Here is a 15,581-nt window from a genome sequence, read left to right on the forward strand (position 1 = left end):
AGATCAGTCAAACTTTGGGCCTTTCCTCATTCTTGGTTTAGGCGGATGGGTCTCGACTCTGCCTTGCCTCCACTTGCCCCAAGTTTGCCTTACCTCCCCCCACCTCAGATCTGCCTCGACTCAGCCCTGCACCCATTCGCTTCCACCCTTGACTCTTTCTTGCCTCTGCCCACCTTTCCATTGTTTGTGGTGATCATTTACCATAAATTTTACCAGAAGAAGTGTTATTAATAATGTATTAGTTGGATTCTTTGTTTTATTTGTTGCCATTAAGTAGTTGATGGGCTTCATCAACGCCATCTTAAACTGATATCTGTGCTGACTCTATTCATTTACAGCCAATCAAAAGAACATGGCAGTGAGCTCTACATTAATTCCTCTGTCAACAACTATTAGGAGTTATAGTAGTTTTAGTAGTGTTCTAATTCCTGTATTTCATAGTTTGTCACCCACTTAAATGGTAGTTTGTATTTTTTTAAACCTTTGTAATTATTTCCATGAAACTTTGGCTGATTGGGGCAGCTGCTTAATTGGGCCAAAATGCCCTGGTCCCAATGTGTCCAGGTTAACCAGAACTTGCTATTTATTGTAATTTATAGTATTTTTTGTATGTATTGCACTACTGCTGCTGTAAAACACCGAATTTCACCATATTGAATCTGATTCTGATTCTAATTCTGAATCCAAAGGACAGAGATAATTGTCACTGGCAGGTATTGAAACTTGAGAGGAGTTCAAGACCTTCTCCTTTCTAGTACACTGATCAAGATGCTTTTATAATGTGGCTGACAGGAGTGACCCTCTTCTCTTCCAACACACCACCCCTACTCAAACAGCTATGGAAAGAAATGCTTTTTTTTGCTTTCCCACTGAGGACATTTTGTGTCGTGTTGTGAAACATCACTGTTCTACCAAGAGGTAGAACTTAAACATACATAGGTACTCACAAGAGGGCATATATTTATCTTTGTGATTCTAACACAATCAGTAATCATGTGGTCTGGTATTAACACAATCTTCAAGGCAAGGGACCAACCCTGGTTCAGTGAGTAGGATGAAAAAGGACCTCTACCGACATTAGACATATCCAACGCTGGCGTGTCAACTCTTTGAAGCAACAGCACAAGTAGGTACAAATTGAACAGCAAAAGCAACAAACTGTAGATCAATTTGCTTCAAATTTTGTTCAGATGGCCTGCTTGAACTAAATAGTTCACCTTGGCAACCTAATAATGATAACAAGCTAATTGTCATTGCAATCAAATCATTGATCAAAGCAAGATCCAGACTTCAGATAACTCCTATTGAATGTATTGAAGCAAACAGTGATTGGTTTTGAAATCACAAACTGCAACTATGTGAACTAAGTCTGCTGTCTTTTAGAACAACAGCATACGACAGATACCCACTTTTTTTCTTTTGTGTAAGGTCACACTATCAGTAAAATCAAAGTTCCAGAGTTCTGTAATAAGCTTTTGTGAATATTGGTGAATATTCAATAGCTAAGGTGGGAAGAATCTCCATTAACATCTGATTGCTTACTGGTGATAGAATGCAACACAAACATCTAATGTAAAAGAAAATGATAATAGTTGTAGGACTAGGCCATTTAGCCCTTTCATCAGCATATGGCACTGCAAGGCTGTGTGCTTCACTTCCTTTACACTTGGTACAGCTCCAACGTCATGTTGATGCCACCACTGTCATTGGTTGAATCAAACGTAGTGACAAATCAGCATATAGGAAAATCTGGCTGAGGGATTCTGCAACAACAACCTCTCACTCATTGTCAGCAAGACCAAGGAGCTAATTATTGACTTCAGGAGCCAGTCCTCATCAGGGGATCAGAGGTGGAAAGGGTCAGCAATTTCGTGTTATCATTTTGGAGGACCTGTCCTGGCCTCAGCACGTAAGTGCAATTATGAAAAAAGCATGACAGCGCCTCTACTTCCTTCAGAGTTTGTGAAGATTTAGCATGACATTTGAAATTTTGACAAACTTCTATAGATGTGAAGTGGACTGTTATTAACTAGCTGCATCACAGCCTGGTATAGAAACATTAATGCCCTTGAACAGGAAATCCTACAAATATGGCCCAGTCCATTCAGGCTAAGGCCCTTCAGACCACTGAAACCATCAACATGGAGTGTTGTCACAGGAAAGCAACATCCATTATCGGGAACACTCACAACTCTCTCCTTGCTGCTGCCATCAGGAAGAAGGTACAGGAGCCTCAGGACCACTATCACCAAGTTCAGGAACAGTTATTATTCCTCAAGCATCTGGCCCTTGGAACCAGAGAGATGCCTTCACTCAGATTCACTTGCCCCATCACTGAAACGTTCCCATAACCTTTGGACTTAGTGTCAAGGACTCCTCATCTCATGCTCTTGATACTTATTGCTTATTTATATTTTATTATTATTTCTTTCTTTTTGTATTTGCACAGTGCCCAAGTGGTCTTTCATTGATTCTATTATTGTTATTATTCTATTATGGTTTTATTGAGATATACCCACAAGAAAATGAATCTCAGGGTTCTATGTGGTAACATATATGTACTTTGATTATAAATTTACTTTGAACTGCCATTCTGCTATTTAGTAAGATCACTTTGAAAATCATATACCATCGTGACAGTTTCCTGTATAACCTTATATGCCTTGATTTCCTTGATCTAAAAATTTGTTTACGCCTGTATTGGAATCTACTTAGCCTCTATGGTTTGACATTTCAGGAGATTCACTTCCCTGTGAATGTCGACGTTCTTTCTTGTCTCTGTCCTAAGCAGCTGACCTCTTATTTTGAAATTGTGGCTTCTGATCCTAGATTCCACAGCAATATCAGGTCTGTATTAAACTCAATATATAAGTTTGCTGATGACACAACAATTGTAGGCCGTATCTCGAGTAATGATGAGTTTGAATACAGTGAGGAAATTAAGAACCCGGTGGCATGGTGCGAAGACGATAACCTATCCCTCAACGTCAGCAAGATGAAGGAATTGGTTGTTGACTTCAGAAGGAGTAGCGGACCGCACGACCCAATTTACATCGGTGGTGCGCAAGTGGAACAGGTCAAAAGCTTTAAGTTCCTTGGGGTCAATATCACAAATGACCTGACTTGGTCCAACCAAGCAGAGTCCACTGCCAAGAAGACCCACCAGCACCTTTACTTCCTGAGAAAACTAAAGAAATTTGGCCTGTCCCCTAAAACCCTCACTAATTTTTATAGATGCACCGTAGAAAGCATTCTTCTAGGGTGCATCACAACCTGGTATGGAAGTTGTCCTGTTCAAGATGGAAAGAAGCTGCAGATCGTGAACATGACGCAGCGTATCACGCAAACCAATCTTCCGTCCTTGGACTCACTTTACACCGCACGCTGTCGGAGCAGTGCTGCCAGGATAATCAAGGACACGACCCACCCAGCCAACACACTTTTCGTCCCTCTTCCCTCTGGGAGAAGGCTCAGGAGCTTGAAGACTCGTACAGCCAGATTTGGGAACAGCTTCTTTCCAACTGTGATAAGACTGCTGAACGGATCCTGACCTGGATCTAGGCCGTGCCCTCCAAATATCCGGACCCGCCCCTTGGTTTTTTTTGCACTACCTTACTTTCCATTTTTCTATTTTCTATTTATGATTTATAATTTAAATTTTTAATATTTACTATCGATTTGTACTCCAGGGAGCACGAAGCGCAGAATCAAATATTGCTGTGATGATTGTATGTTCTAGTATCAATTGTTTGGCGACAATAAAGTATAAAGTGTCAATGAAGCATTGCAAGCATCTTCCCTAGGGGGAGCCGAGCAGATGATCCTTCTTGGGCAGCTGCTGAGGGTTCCCGCATCATAGAAGCCAGCCAATTTGAATCAGTCCAAGTGAAAAGGCAGACTGTGTTGGAGACAATAAATAGTCAGAATAAACATTATATTGGATTTGAAGTAAAGATTTGTGCTCCAGAATCTTTGTACTTCATCCAGCAACCCACCCCGGCCGTAATATGGAAAGCAGACCAAACTCACTCCTCCACTCATGGGTCTACTCAGTGATAAACTGTGTAATGGAAGGTCTTATTAGGAGTATGTAGTCATCCACAAAATATACACTCATTTTGGATGATGGCTTTATCATTTGTCTCTAAAACATTGTATGTTTGATTCAAAAAATGGACAGAAGAGCTGAATTTTAGACATGAGTTGTGACTGGCAGAATTTGGTATCAAGATGATAATTGGCCAAGTGTGGTTTCTAGGAATCCTGTAACATTGTGGGAATTAACAATAAAAGTCTCCACTGTGTGCAGCTTGTACAAGTGATGTTAGTGGCATGGTCACTACAAGATTCATTATACATCATAGTTCCTGTGAATAGTACAAACTCAATGCCACAAGCCATTTCCTTTAACTGAGGAAATAAAAATAATATTAAATAATTAAATGTTTGTGGATTTAAGAAAGAAAAGACCTAACCATTAGAACTTATGGATGGCTGCCTAGGCCATTCAGAAAAATCATGCAAAAGCTATGCATTTTTTTTACAAAACAGTGTGTTCACACTTATAAGGTAACCATTTCTGATGTTGCACCCACAAAGACCATTTGATTTTCACACATGTTTGATAACTTCATGGCTGCAGTGTATATCATCCAAAGTGCACATTGCCCCAGCACACCATTGATTTATTGGCAGCACCTTCAAATGTAGAACTCTGCACCGAGAATGACAAGTTCAGGTAGGACACACAATCTTCTCATTCCCATCCAAGCCAAGCCTCATCAAACTTGGTAATGTGTTGCCAGTTCTTCAGTGCAGAACACCCTGGCTGACATGAGTACAGTATTAGGTGCGCTATGAAAGATCTCAGGCACTTGGAAATGTGTTGCCAGTTCTTCAGTGCAGAACACCCAGGCACTTGAGCAGGCAATGAGCCACTGTTTCTAGAGTTTGCAGGGATGTGAATTAATTGTAAGCCTTGACACTGATACACAAATCCAGCATTGAGCTTAATGGGAACTGAATACTATGCTGAATTCAACTGGTAAGTAAAGCCCGACCACTCAAACCGTATATAATGAAAAGTAGTCTTGTGATTCAGATTTTTGTAGGGAAATCATGAATATGTTTATCTCGTACCATAGCATCAGATTAAAATTTATTAAATCCTTTGTTCTTAAGAGTACTGCAATGAGTTGGAAGAGTGCTTTCTGTGAACTCATTTTACATGCCAAGAAGTTTAATTCATTTTTAAATAAAAGTGGAAACTGTGCTCTTGACCAAATTGACGTATTTGTGCATTAAGGAAACAGCTGGCCGTCACTACACATGGGTTTAATGTTTAGAATACAAAAGGCTGAAAATGTGGAGATGACCAGAATACATAAGTAGAGGTAGACATAATAGAATCTCATTATACAGTATTCTGCTTTTTTATTTCCCTTGTCAAAGACTATAATTAACAAACAGAGTGATCAAATAAAACATCTTCAGTGCATACTGTGCTAACGAAGATATCTAGTGGTGAATCATGATTGCTCATTAATGTTGGGTTAATTTTGATCTTTACATAAATTCCAACAGGGCAGGACATTATATTTCATGTTGATATATAGGATCATCTAATTTCTGAAACCTTCTTTTATTTAGTATGGAAAGCTTGTGCAGTTAAACAACCAAGTTGGTAAATTACAAAAACAAGATTCTGCAGGTGCTAGAAATCTTGAGCAGCACCCACATAATGCTGAAGCAGCTCAGCAGGTCCGGCAGCATCTATGCAGGGAATTAAATAGGCAACACTTTGGGTGGAGACCCTTCATTATGACTGGAAAGGAAGGGAGCAGAGGCCAGAAGTTAGTAAATTAATTTATTATTGACACATGCACTGAGATACTGTGAAAAACTTTGTTTTGCATACATACAAGTCATTTCATCACATCAGTACATTTAGGTAGTACAAGGGAAAAACAATGCCAGATTGCAGAATAATATGTTACAGTTACAGAGCAAGTACAGTACAAGACGACAGTAAGGTGCAAGGTTATGAACCATGCACTTAAGGTCAAGAGTCCACCTGATTGTACAAGGGAACTGTTCAATAGTCTTATAACAGCAGGGCTGAGCTACGTTCACAAATCTCTGCAGTTTCTTGCATCTCGGGCAGAATAGTTGCCGTACCAAGCTGTGATGCATCCGAATACAATGCTTTCTATAGTGCACTTATATAAATTGGTGAAGATCAAAGGGGACATGCCGAGTTTCTTTCACTTCCTGAGGAAGTAGTGGCGTGGTGCACTTTCTTGACCATGACATCAATGTGGTTGGATCAGGGCAGGGCATTGGCGTTTTTCACTGCTAGGAACTTGAAACTTTCAACCTTCTTGACCTCAGTGTCATTAAATAGGAACGTGTACACCCCCCTTTCCTGAAGTCAATGACCAGCTCTTGTTTTGCTGACATCATGCCACTGGCCTCTCTTGTCTCTTCCTGTACTGTTGTTTGAGATTTGTCCCACTACGTTAGAGTCCTCTTTAAACTTGTGGATGAACTTAAGCAGAATCTGGCTTTGTCGTTGTGGAAGTTGTGGTAAGGTAAGGATCCTGGGGCCGTTAATAGTCAGCGGGACCTTTATAGTCAGACTGCCAGAGAAATCACTGCTTCCTACAGAGGAGATGGTGAGTACTCAAACCAAACATCTGAGGCCTCAGTACTGAGACTTTTCCCGAAAGGTCTTCCCAAAACATAACATCTCTTTACATAATAGGGGTGTGCCAGAGGCAGATGAGATAACAGAAGGATGTGAAACACACCCAGCAACTAAGGTTCTATTGTCCTTACTAACTTCAAAATATCATCAGCTGTCCACTTCAATTTTCAATTGACTTTAACATCTCTATTGTCCTTAATAACTTCAAGGCCATATCTGTCCTTGGCTGCAACCCAGACTCTTGAGTTAGTGGTGGAGAGGAGGTCACTAAACAAACTGTTATCCGTTATGGACAATCTGGCACATCCTCTCCATAAGCTACTGAATAAGCAGCAGAGCACCTTTTCAAACAGATTCATTCAGCTCTGCTGTCACAATGATCACTACAGAAAATATTTCCTACCAAATGCAATAAGCATATACAACAGTTCATCTCTGTGTGACAGGAGAACACACATCATTGTGCAATAGTCTCTGCTTTATTATTTCGTACATTATTGCACATTGGTAAATTATTGTGTATATTATTATTCTGTATTTTATTATTAGTCAAGTCTGCACACTGCTAAGTGTGTTTTTAAATATTGCTTCTGTAACAAATGGAATTTCCCTCTCAGGATCAATAAAGTACTTATTATTAAAATATCATTGGCTATCTGCTTGAACTTTCAATTGACTTTAACACCTCTATTCTGAATGGTGTTTGATCTTGCAAGTAAGGAATTCAAGTGTATACAATTTACAATAATCAATATCTATAACTGATACGCCAATTCTGAATAAAAATAGCATTTTTCTGCTCAGACTTCAGAACAGTGTGGGTGACAGGACCCATGCTGTTCTTCTTGTGCAGTAAAGAAAAACGAATGCTTGAGTTGCAAGAGTGCGTGTGTTCTGGGCCAGGTAATTTTAGTTATTTTATTTTATTATTGAATCAGAATTAGGTTTAAATTATCACTGTATTGTGAAATTTGTTAACTTACCAGCAGCAGTTCAATGCAATTCGTAATATAGAATGAGTAAATAAATAATGGTATATGTATATTGAATAGATTAAAAATCATGTAAAAACAGAAATAATATACATTAGAAAGTGAGGTTGTGTTCACAGTAGTGCTCCTTGAAGATATCCTGGGTACTTTGTAGGCTAGTACCCAACATGGAGCCAATTAAATTTACAACCTGCTGCAACTTCTTTTGGTCCTGTGCAGTAGCCCCCCACCTCTCCATAGCAGACAGTGATGCAGCCTGTCAGAATGCTCTCCACGGTACATAATATAGAAGTTTTTTGAGTGTTTTTGTTGACATACTAAATCTCTTCAAACTCTTAATAAAGTATAGCTGCTGTCTTGCCTTCTTTATAACTGCATCAACATGTTGGGACCAGGTTAAATCCTCAGAGATCTTGACATCCAGGAACTTGAAACTGCTCACTCTTTTCACTTCTGATCCCTCTGAGGATCGGTATGTGTTCCTTTGTCTTACCCTTCAGGAATTCCGGAAGTCCACAATCAGCTCTTTTGTCTTACTGACGTTGAGTGCCAGGTTGTTGCTGCGGCACCACTCCACTAGTTGGCATATCCCACTCCTGTATGCCCTCTCATCACCACCTGAGGTTCTACCAACAAGTCCTGACGAAGGGTCTCGGCCCGAAACGTCGACTGTACCTGCAACTTCTATGTGTGTTGTTTCTACCAACAATGGTTGTATCATCAGCAAACTTGTAGATGGTATTTGAACTATGCGTAACCACACAGTCATGGGTATAGAGAGAGCAGAGCAGTGGGCTAAGCTCACACCACAACAGTTACTTCTACACCATTAAGAGTGTGTATGGAGTAAAGTTGGGAGTTGAGAACACAACCTTGTGGGGTACCAGTGTTGAGGATAATCGTAGTGGAGGTGTTGCTGTCAATTCTTACTGATAGTTAATCGACTGACTGTTAATTGAGGATTCAGTTGCAAAGGGAGGTGTCGAGCCCCAGTCTCGAAGTTTGAAGATGATTTTGCTTGAAATTATGGTATTGAAAGTAGTGTTATAGTTAATAAATTGTCTGATGTAGGTATCTTTACCGTCCAAATACTCCACGCATAGGACCAGGGAGATGGTGTCCACCTTGGACGTATTTTGGCAGTAAGTGAATTGCAGTGGGTCAAAGGTGTCTGGGAGGCTGGAGTTAATGACCGGTTTCTTAAAGCACTTCATAATGATGAATGTCGGAGCTACCGGATGGTAGTTAAGGCACGTTACCTTAATTTAATTTGATATGAAGATGATAGTGGTCTTCTTAAATGGATGGGAACCTCAAACTGAGGTAAGAAGAGGTTTAAAATGCCTGCATATATCCTTGCCAGTTTAATCTGCACAGAATCCAAGGAGACAGCCATGGACACTATCCCTGCCTGATACTTTTTGCAGGTTTACCCTCTGGTAGACTGATCTGATCTGATCTCTGGTAGGCTACTCTAGGACTCAATTTTTGTAAGACCATAAGACCATAAGATATAGAAGCAGAAGCAGGCCATTCAGCCCATCTAGTCTGCTCTGCCATTTAATCATGGGCTGATCCAATTCTTCCAGTCATCCCCATTCCCCTGCCTTCTTCCCATACCTTTTGATGCTCTGGCTAATCAAGAACCTATCTATCTCTGCCTTAAATGCACTCAATGACTTGGCCCCCATAGCCACTCGTGGCAACAAATTCCACAGATTTACCACTAAAGTAATTTCTCCACATCTCTGTTCTAAATGTACTTCCTTCAATCCTGAAGTTGTGCTCTCTTGTTCTAGACTCCCCTACCATGGGAAATAACTTTATCATATCTAATCTGTTCGGGCCTTTTAACATTCGGAATGTTTCTATGAGATCCCTCCTCATTCTCCTGAACTCCAGGGAATATAGTCCAAGAGCTGCCAGACATTCCTCATATGGTAACCCTTTCATTCCTGGAATCATTCTCATGAATCTTCTCTGAACCCTCTCCAATGTCAGTATATCCTTTCTAAAATAAGGAGGCCAAAACTGTACACAATACTCCAAGTGTTGTCTCACGAGTGCCTTATAGAGCCTCAACATCACATCCCTGCTGTTATATTCTATACCTTTTGACTGGTTATACTAGCATATAGATTTTGACCATTGGGAAATTTTGCCAGAAAGTATTTTTAACCATTAAATGATAAAAATGGCCATTTGTGTTGCAACAGTGGTCACATGCTAGGTCATGATAACTTCATACAAAAATCAAGTTACAAATTATTTACTTACTTTCTGGAGCCTATCACCCCTACTAGCCCACTGACAACAGCTCATAAGAGTCCTCTATCCTGGACCAATCTTTCAAGCCCCCAGGCATAGCCCCATCTCTAAAGATCTTTCCTCTCCCAGAGGAGAAATCTTTGGACCTTCTGTTGGCAATTCTCTAGTTCTGGGTTCTTATGAGATGTGGTTTGCATAATTTGATCCCCCCCCCCCCCCGGCACATTGTTTGTCTGACAGTCTTTTTTAATGGGTTCTTCTGAGGTTTCTTTGTTTTGTGGCTACCTGTAAGGAGACAACCCTCAAGGTTGTATAATGATAATATTATGTACTTCGATAATAAATAATTTGAACTTTGAACTGTGCTAGTCCCATGCCCAACTCCTCCTTATGAAGCCAGGCTTGGGGCCATCCATGGGGGAGTGTCAGGACACTGGAGCAGGGATCCAATCACAAACTCAGTACTGTGCACACAGTGATATTAATTGAGTAACAAACCCGTGGTGCAAACCAAGTCGGCGTCAAGGTTCGGGCAGAGATCAAAACATCCAGAGAAATCCAAAAATCAGAATCAGGAAACAGGCAGAGTCAATATTCAGACAGACAGAGTACAGACATGAATGCTGAAAAGGCTCAGGAAAATTCACTGGCACAATGTGGTGAAAACATAGGACTGAAATACACTGAGCAATAAGCAGAGAGGCAGATGATAGATGGAGCACAAGGAGACATAGGTGGCACCGATACAGTTAATAATGAGAAGCAGATGAGGGACGGAGTACTTAGTAATACAGGGGCCGGAGTAGAGCAGGAGCAAGGACAGGAACACGTGGCAATACAAAACCACAGACTGACAGCTAGGGGGAAACACACAAAAAGACAAAGTTCAACTGAAGGTACTGACAGGGAGTTAAGTTACAAACTGAGGATGAATTATTCCTCAATGTGTCCTAAATTATACAGAATTTTTCTTACTAATGAAGAATGTAAATAAAATACACACCAAAATAATTTTATTGCCCACTAAGCTTTAAACCCCTCTTTTATTTTATTAGTATATACACAAATTTTAATGAGCCTTCAAACTTTTCTATCAAAAACAATGATTTTGGTTTTTCAGGTATAAGCATTGCAAATGCTGTGAAGAGTTAATCACTATTTTAACTCTCTAACTTTAGAGGGCAGAATCCTTAAAACACTTTCACTAAGATTGTCAGTGAGTTAGTTGTAATTTTTAAACTTTGAATACTGTTATCACTTCAAAGACCAGTTATATTTCGGGGCTGATTTATTCTCATAGTGACAGCATAAATTTTTATTTCCCCAGTTAAATTTGAGGTTCTACATTTGATACTGTATGATAATGTTTGTAACCACAAAGTGAAATCAAATTATTCCATGTAATTGGAGAGGATTATTGTGTGAAGGGAAGGTAAAACTGTCAAGAACCGGTTTTGCTTCATGAAGGTTGAATTGTGAAAGTTATTTAAAGCAAGCACAATCTTATCCAGTCAAAACACTGGCAAAGTCGAGCACAATTAACTGTGAATCATTTCTGACATCCTGTTCAAGTACTTTAACTCAGGCCAAATAACTGTGTTACTTATTGGACTGTATGCAGAGAGTGCAAAGAGGTTACTCTTTTAGAAGCTTTGTGAAAATGTCATTTTGATTGACATGCAGTCAGAGGGCAGGCAGTGTTATTTCATTTTATGAAAAGTCAAAGCTTTTACAATAGTTTCATCCATATTTAGGAAGATTAAAATACATAAGGGACACACTTAGGTAGATTTAAATACAACAGGCATATTTAGCTACATTTAAATCTATTTTATGTTCATTCTTCTGCAAATTTCAGAATAGCTAATGGCTAGAGCTGCTAAACAAATCTCAGCTGTTTCGCTCAGTCAGACCATATGATACATCATGCCCCAGGAAATATTTGAATAGGTTCTCTTCTGGCAGGAATCCATCATTGTTACTGCTAGAATCAGCGAGTTCTGATGTGCATTTCTATTTATTGATGTGCATTTCTGTTTATTCATGTGCATCTGTTTAATTGGAAGCAATAGTTCTAAAGTAGCACTTGTTTCAATCTGTGAGAAGGTGTAGGATAATGGGGCTAGTCAGCCACAGGGACCTGGAATTAATTGGCCTAATTTCTGAGAATGCAGGGCATCAGTGTCATTATTACTAGAACTGTTACCATTAATATTGAAGAATATAAATTTATCGCCTTTCTGGAACAGGTATTGCTCTGTTGTTGATCCGACATTTGATTAAAATTGAGAGAAACCAATTTGACTATATTTTAGTTGGGTACAAGGAAAAAGGATAGAAACAGAGGATTTGTTTTGACTTGAACATCTTGAGTACATTTATGAAAGTAGTATCTTGCAATTTTATCATTTTAGTGTCTTAAAATTGCGTTGCACTTTACAAATAATTTAGTGGGATGTCAAGTAGGATTTATTCCTTAATGATTGTATTTCTGTATGCTGTCCATTTTATACTATCTCACGGAATACCCTGTTAAAAACAGTAACTCATTGAAATTAACAGGGCTAATGTAGCTCTGTTCACAGCAATTCTGAAGATGTGTGATTAAGCATTGCAGATGGAACAATTCAGAAAGATTATTAATGCCTACTTACAGTATGTTTATTCATTCATTAATTCATTCCTGCTTTGTTTTGGAGACATTTAATGAAATGTAGTTCTTGTTAGGAAGGAACTTTTCAATATAGTAAAACTCCATTGCAATCAGCATGTTGGTGCCAGGTTGGAAAATAATGTGGACTATTGAATGTTAATCCTGCCAACCATTGCATACAACCCCCGCCCCCCCCCCGCCACCATCCTCAAGACAATTCAAATTCATTTTCTTCTTTAAGATGTTGTACAGTAAGTTTTTATAGATTTTCCAGTGAATCTGGTCAGTTTTAAAGGAAACATGAAAAACAGAACTCTGGTGAACTTAAAGAGTACAGGGAATTGGGGTCATGGTGTGTTTCAAAGGAGAGGGGGAAACAGGGCCTCAGTAAGCTTGAAGAAATAGGGGGAAATGGTACCCCCAAGAGTTCCAGGGGTCCAGAAGATATAGGGCCCAGGTTAAATTAAAGGAAGCTTGGGAAATATCACTTCATGTACCAAATGCTGAACTGTCAAGGTTTTGAAATAGTTGTAGAGCAACTTAACATAGTTTTTACCATACGTAGATAGAGAACAGACTAAACCGCTAAATAGCTTTCCGCACAGCTTTTGAGACCCCTTGTTTGAGTTTAAACTTATGGTGGCATAACAGCCCAGTCATTGGTGTTAAACTGCTGCCATTGGCTTCAGAAGCTAACGAGTTCCACCTTTTTCTCAATGTGCACCCAGAGGTTAGAGCCACAGAGCAATACAGCAAGGCTGTAGGTTCTTGGCCCAACAAGTCGATGCTGACCACAGTGCTCATCCATCTAGTCTCAGTTTCCTGTGTTTGGCCTACATCCCTCTAAGCCCCACCTCTTTGTGAACCAATTTAACTGCTTCTTAAATTATACTATTGTACCTGCCTCAACCACCTCATCTGGCAATTCGTTCCATATATTCACCACCCTCTCTGTGGAAAAAGTTGCCGTTTGGGTCCCTTTTAAATCTTTCCTCCCTTACTCTAAATCCATGCCCCTAATTTTACGTTCTCTACCCTGGGGAAAAGGCTGTTCCCATCCACCTTATCTATGCCTCTCATAATTTCTGAAAGGTCGTCTCTTTTTATCCTACATTTCAAGGAATAAAACCTAGTCTGGCCTACCTCTCTATAATTTAGACCCTCTGGCCTTGGCAATATCCCTGTAAATCTTTTCAATACTCTTTGCAGTTTAACTACATCGTTCCTATAGCAGGGTGACCAAAACTATACGCAGTGCTTGAAGTGCAGCTTCACCACTGATTTATAAACTGCAACATAATGTCCCAGTTCCTGAACTGGGTGCCTTGATTGAGAAAGGTCAGCATGCAAGATGCTTTTTCACCTCCCTGTCCACCTGTAATTCCATTTTCAATGAAGTATGCACTTGTGCTCCTTGTTGGGAAAGTTGGGTTGTGGGGAACGGAGGGGTGACAGCGTGGTAGTGGTTTTCTTGGACCACTTTGAATATAAGCCGTGTCTTGATTTTATCCCTGGTGCTTGCCTTCCTCCTTGGTCAGGCACTTCTGTCCTGAACTTTGCAGCTCAGCTCCATTCTTACTCAGGTTGCAGAATCTAATCTACAAGTGCTTGTCTTTCGATTCTCAATGTTCATAAATCTTAGTACTGATCTGTGTACTGTTTATTTTCTCATGTCATGCCAGATCTCAGTAATTTGGGTTTCGTACACTCCTTTCATAACCAATTATAATAGCACCTTGTACACTCCATCCAGTGGCACCTTGCATCAACACCAAACTGTTAACCAATTGTATCCATTATCCTCTATTTGGATCTTGATAATCCTGAAAGGCAGAATTCTGATGAATATTATGATTGCAGCAAGAGCAGAAGCTGGCAGTTTACCACCTCAGGAAAATGGGAGGAAAAAACCTCCAGCAACCTGGGTATGCTTAGCTTGGCTTTGCCAAGTTATATCCAAGCTTCCTTGACCTTGACCATTGGAATGCCCTCCAGTAGGGAGAAACTGACATTCCCATTGGTGTACACAGCTAATCTACACAGGTGGTTTCCATGGAGACACGAGACTACAGATGCTGGAATTTGGAGCAATAAATGATTCACTGGAAAAACTTAGTGGGTCAGGCAGCATCTGTGGGGATAGGACCTTGCGTGAGGTGGGGCAAGGATTTGTCCATGTTTTGAGTTGAAACTCTGCAACAGGACTATGACATTTTCTCCCTCTGCCATTGTTAGTATCAACAGGAGGTACTACCTCAAGAAGTCAGCATCGTTTATCATAAGTCCCCACCACCTGGGACATTTATCTTTTCACAGCTACCAGTGGGCAGGAGATACACCTGAAGTCCCACACCACTGGATTCAAGATTAGAGGGCCATCATTTTAGAACAGAGATGAAGAGGAATTTCTTTAGCCAGAAAATGCACATCTGTGGAAGTCATTGCCACAGGCAGCTGTGGAGGCCAAGTCTACATGTAAATTCAAGGCAGAGGTTGATAGATTCTTGATTGGTCAGGGCATGAAATGATATGGGGAGAAGGCAGGAAATTGGGGCTAAGAGGGAAAATAGATCAATCATGATAAAATGGCAGAGCACCTCGATGGGCCAAATGGCCTAACCCTGCTCCTATGTCTTTTGGTTTTATGGTCTTATATTTGCAGCTTCAACCTTTGGGTCTTGAACCAACTGGCAAAACCCTTATCACTGCAGTTTAGCAACATTTTGACCACTTTGATTGCCTTGCATTAAAATCAACTTTTTATTTGTTCTAATTGCTTTTTTGGTTAAAAAAAATGTGTATAATGTTTAATTTATATTATTCTTGTCAATTCTGCTATGACAATGTGCTTGTGATGTTGTTGCATGTAAATTCATCATGACACCTGTGCATATGACAATTTCAACTTTGAGTTTGCCAGCTTGATTTTGGAGATGTGATAAAGTTGAAGAAAGAACAAAAG

The 15,581-nt window shown here is 39.9% G+C and overlaps 1 protein-coding gene across 1 annotated transcript in view; it reads left to right on the forward strand.

The window, feature by feature from the left end:
• snx29 (sorting nexin 29) overlaps positions 1 to 15,581 on the forward strand; it is a 581,542-nt gene that overhangs the window by 349,677 nt on the left and 216,284 nt on the right. The gene's annotated exons all lie outside the window — the stretch shown is intronic.

Source organism: Mobula hypostoma, chromosome 9 (genome assembly GCF_963921235.1).
Source record: "Mobula hypostoma chromosome 9, sMobHyp1.1, whole genome shotgun sequence".
Lineage (NCBI taxonomy): Eukaryota > Metazoa > Chordata > Chondrichthyes > Myliobatiformes > Myliobatidae > Mobula > Mobula hypostoma.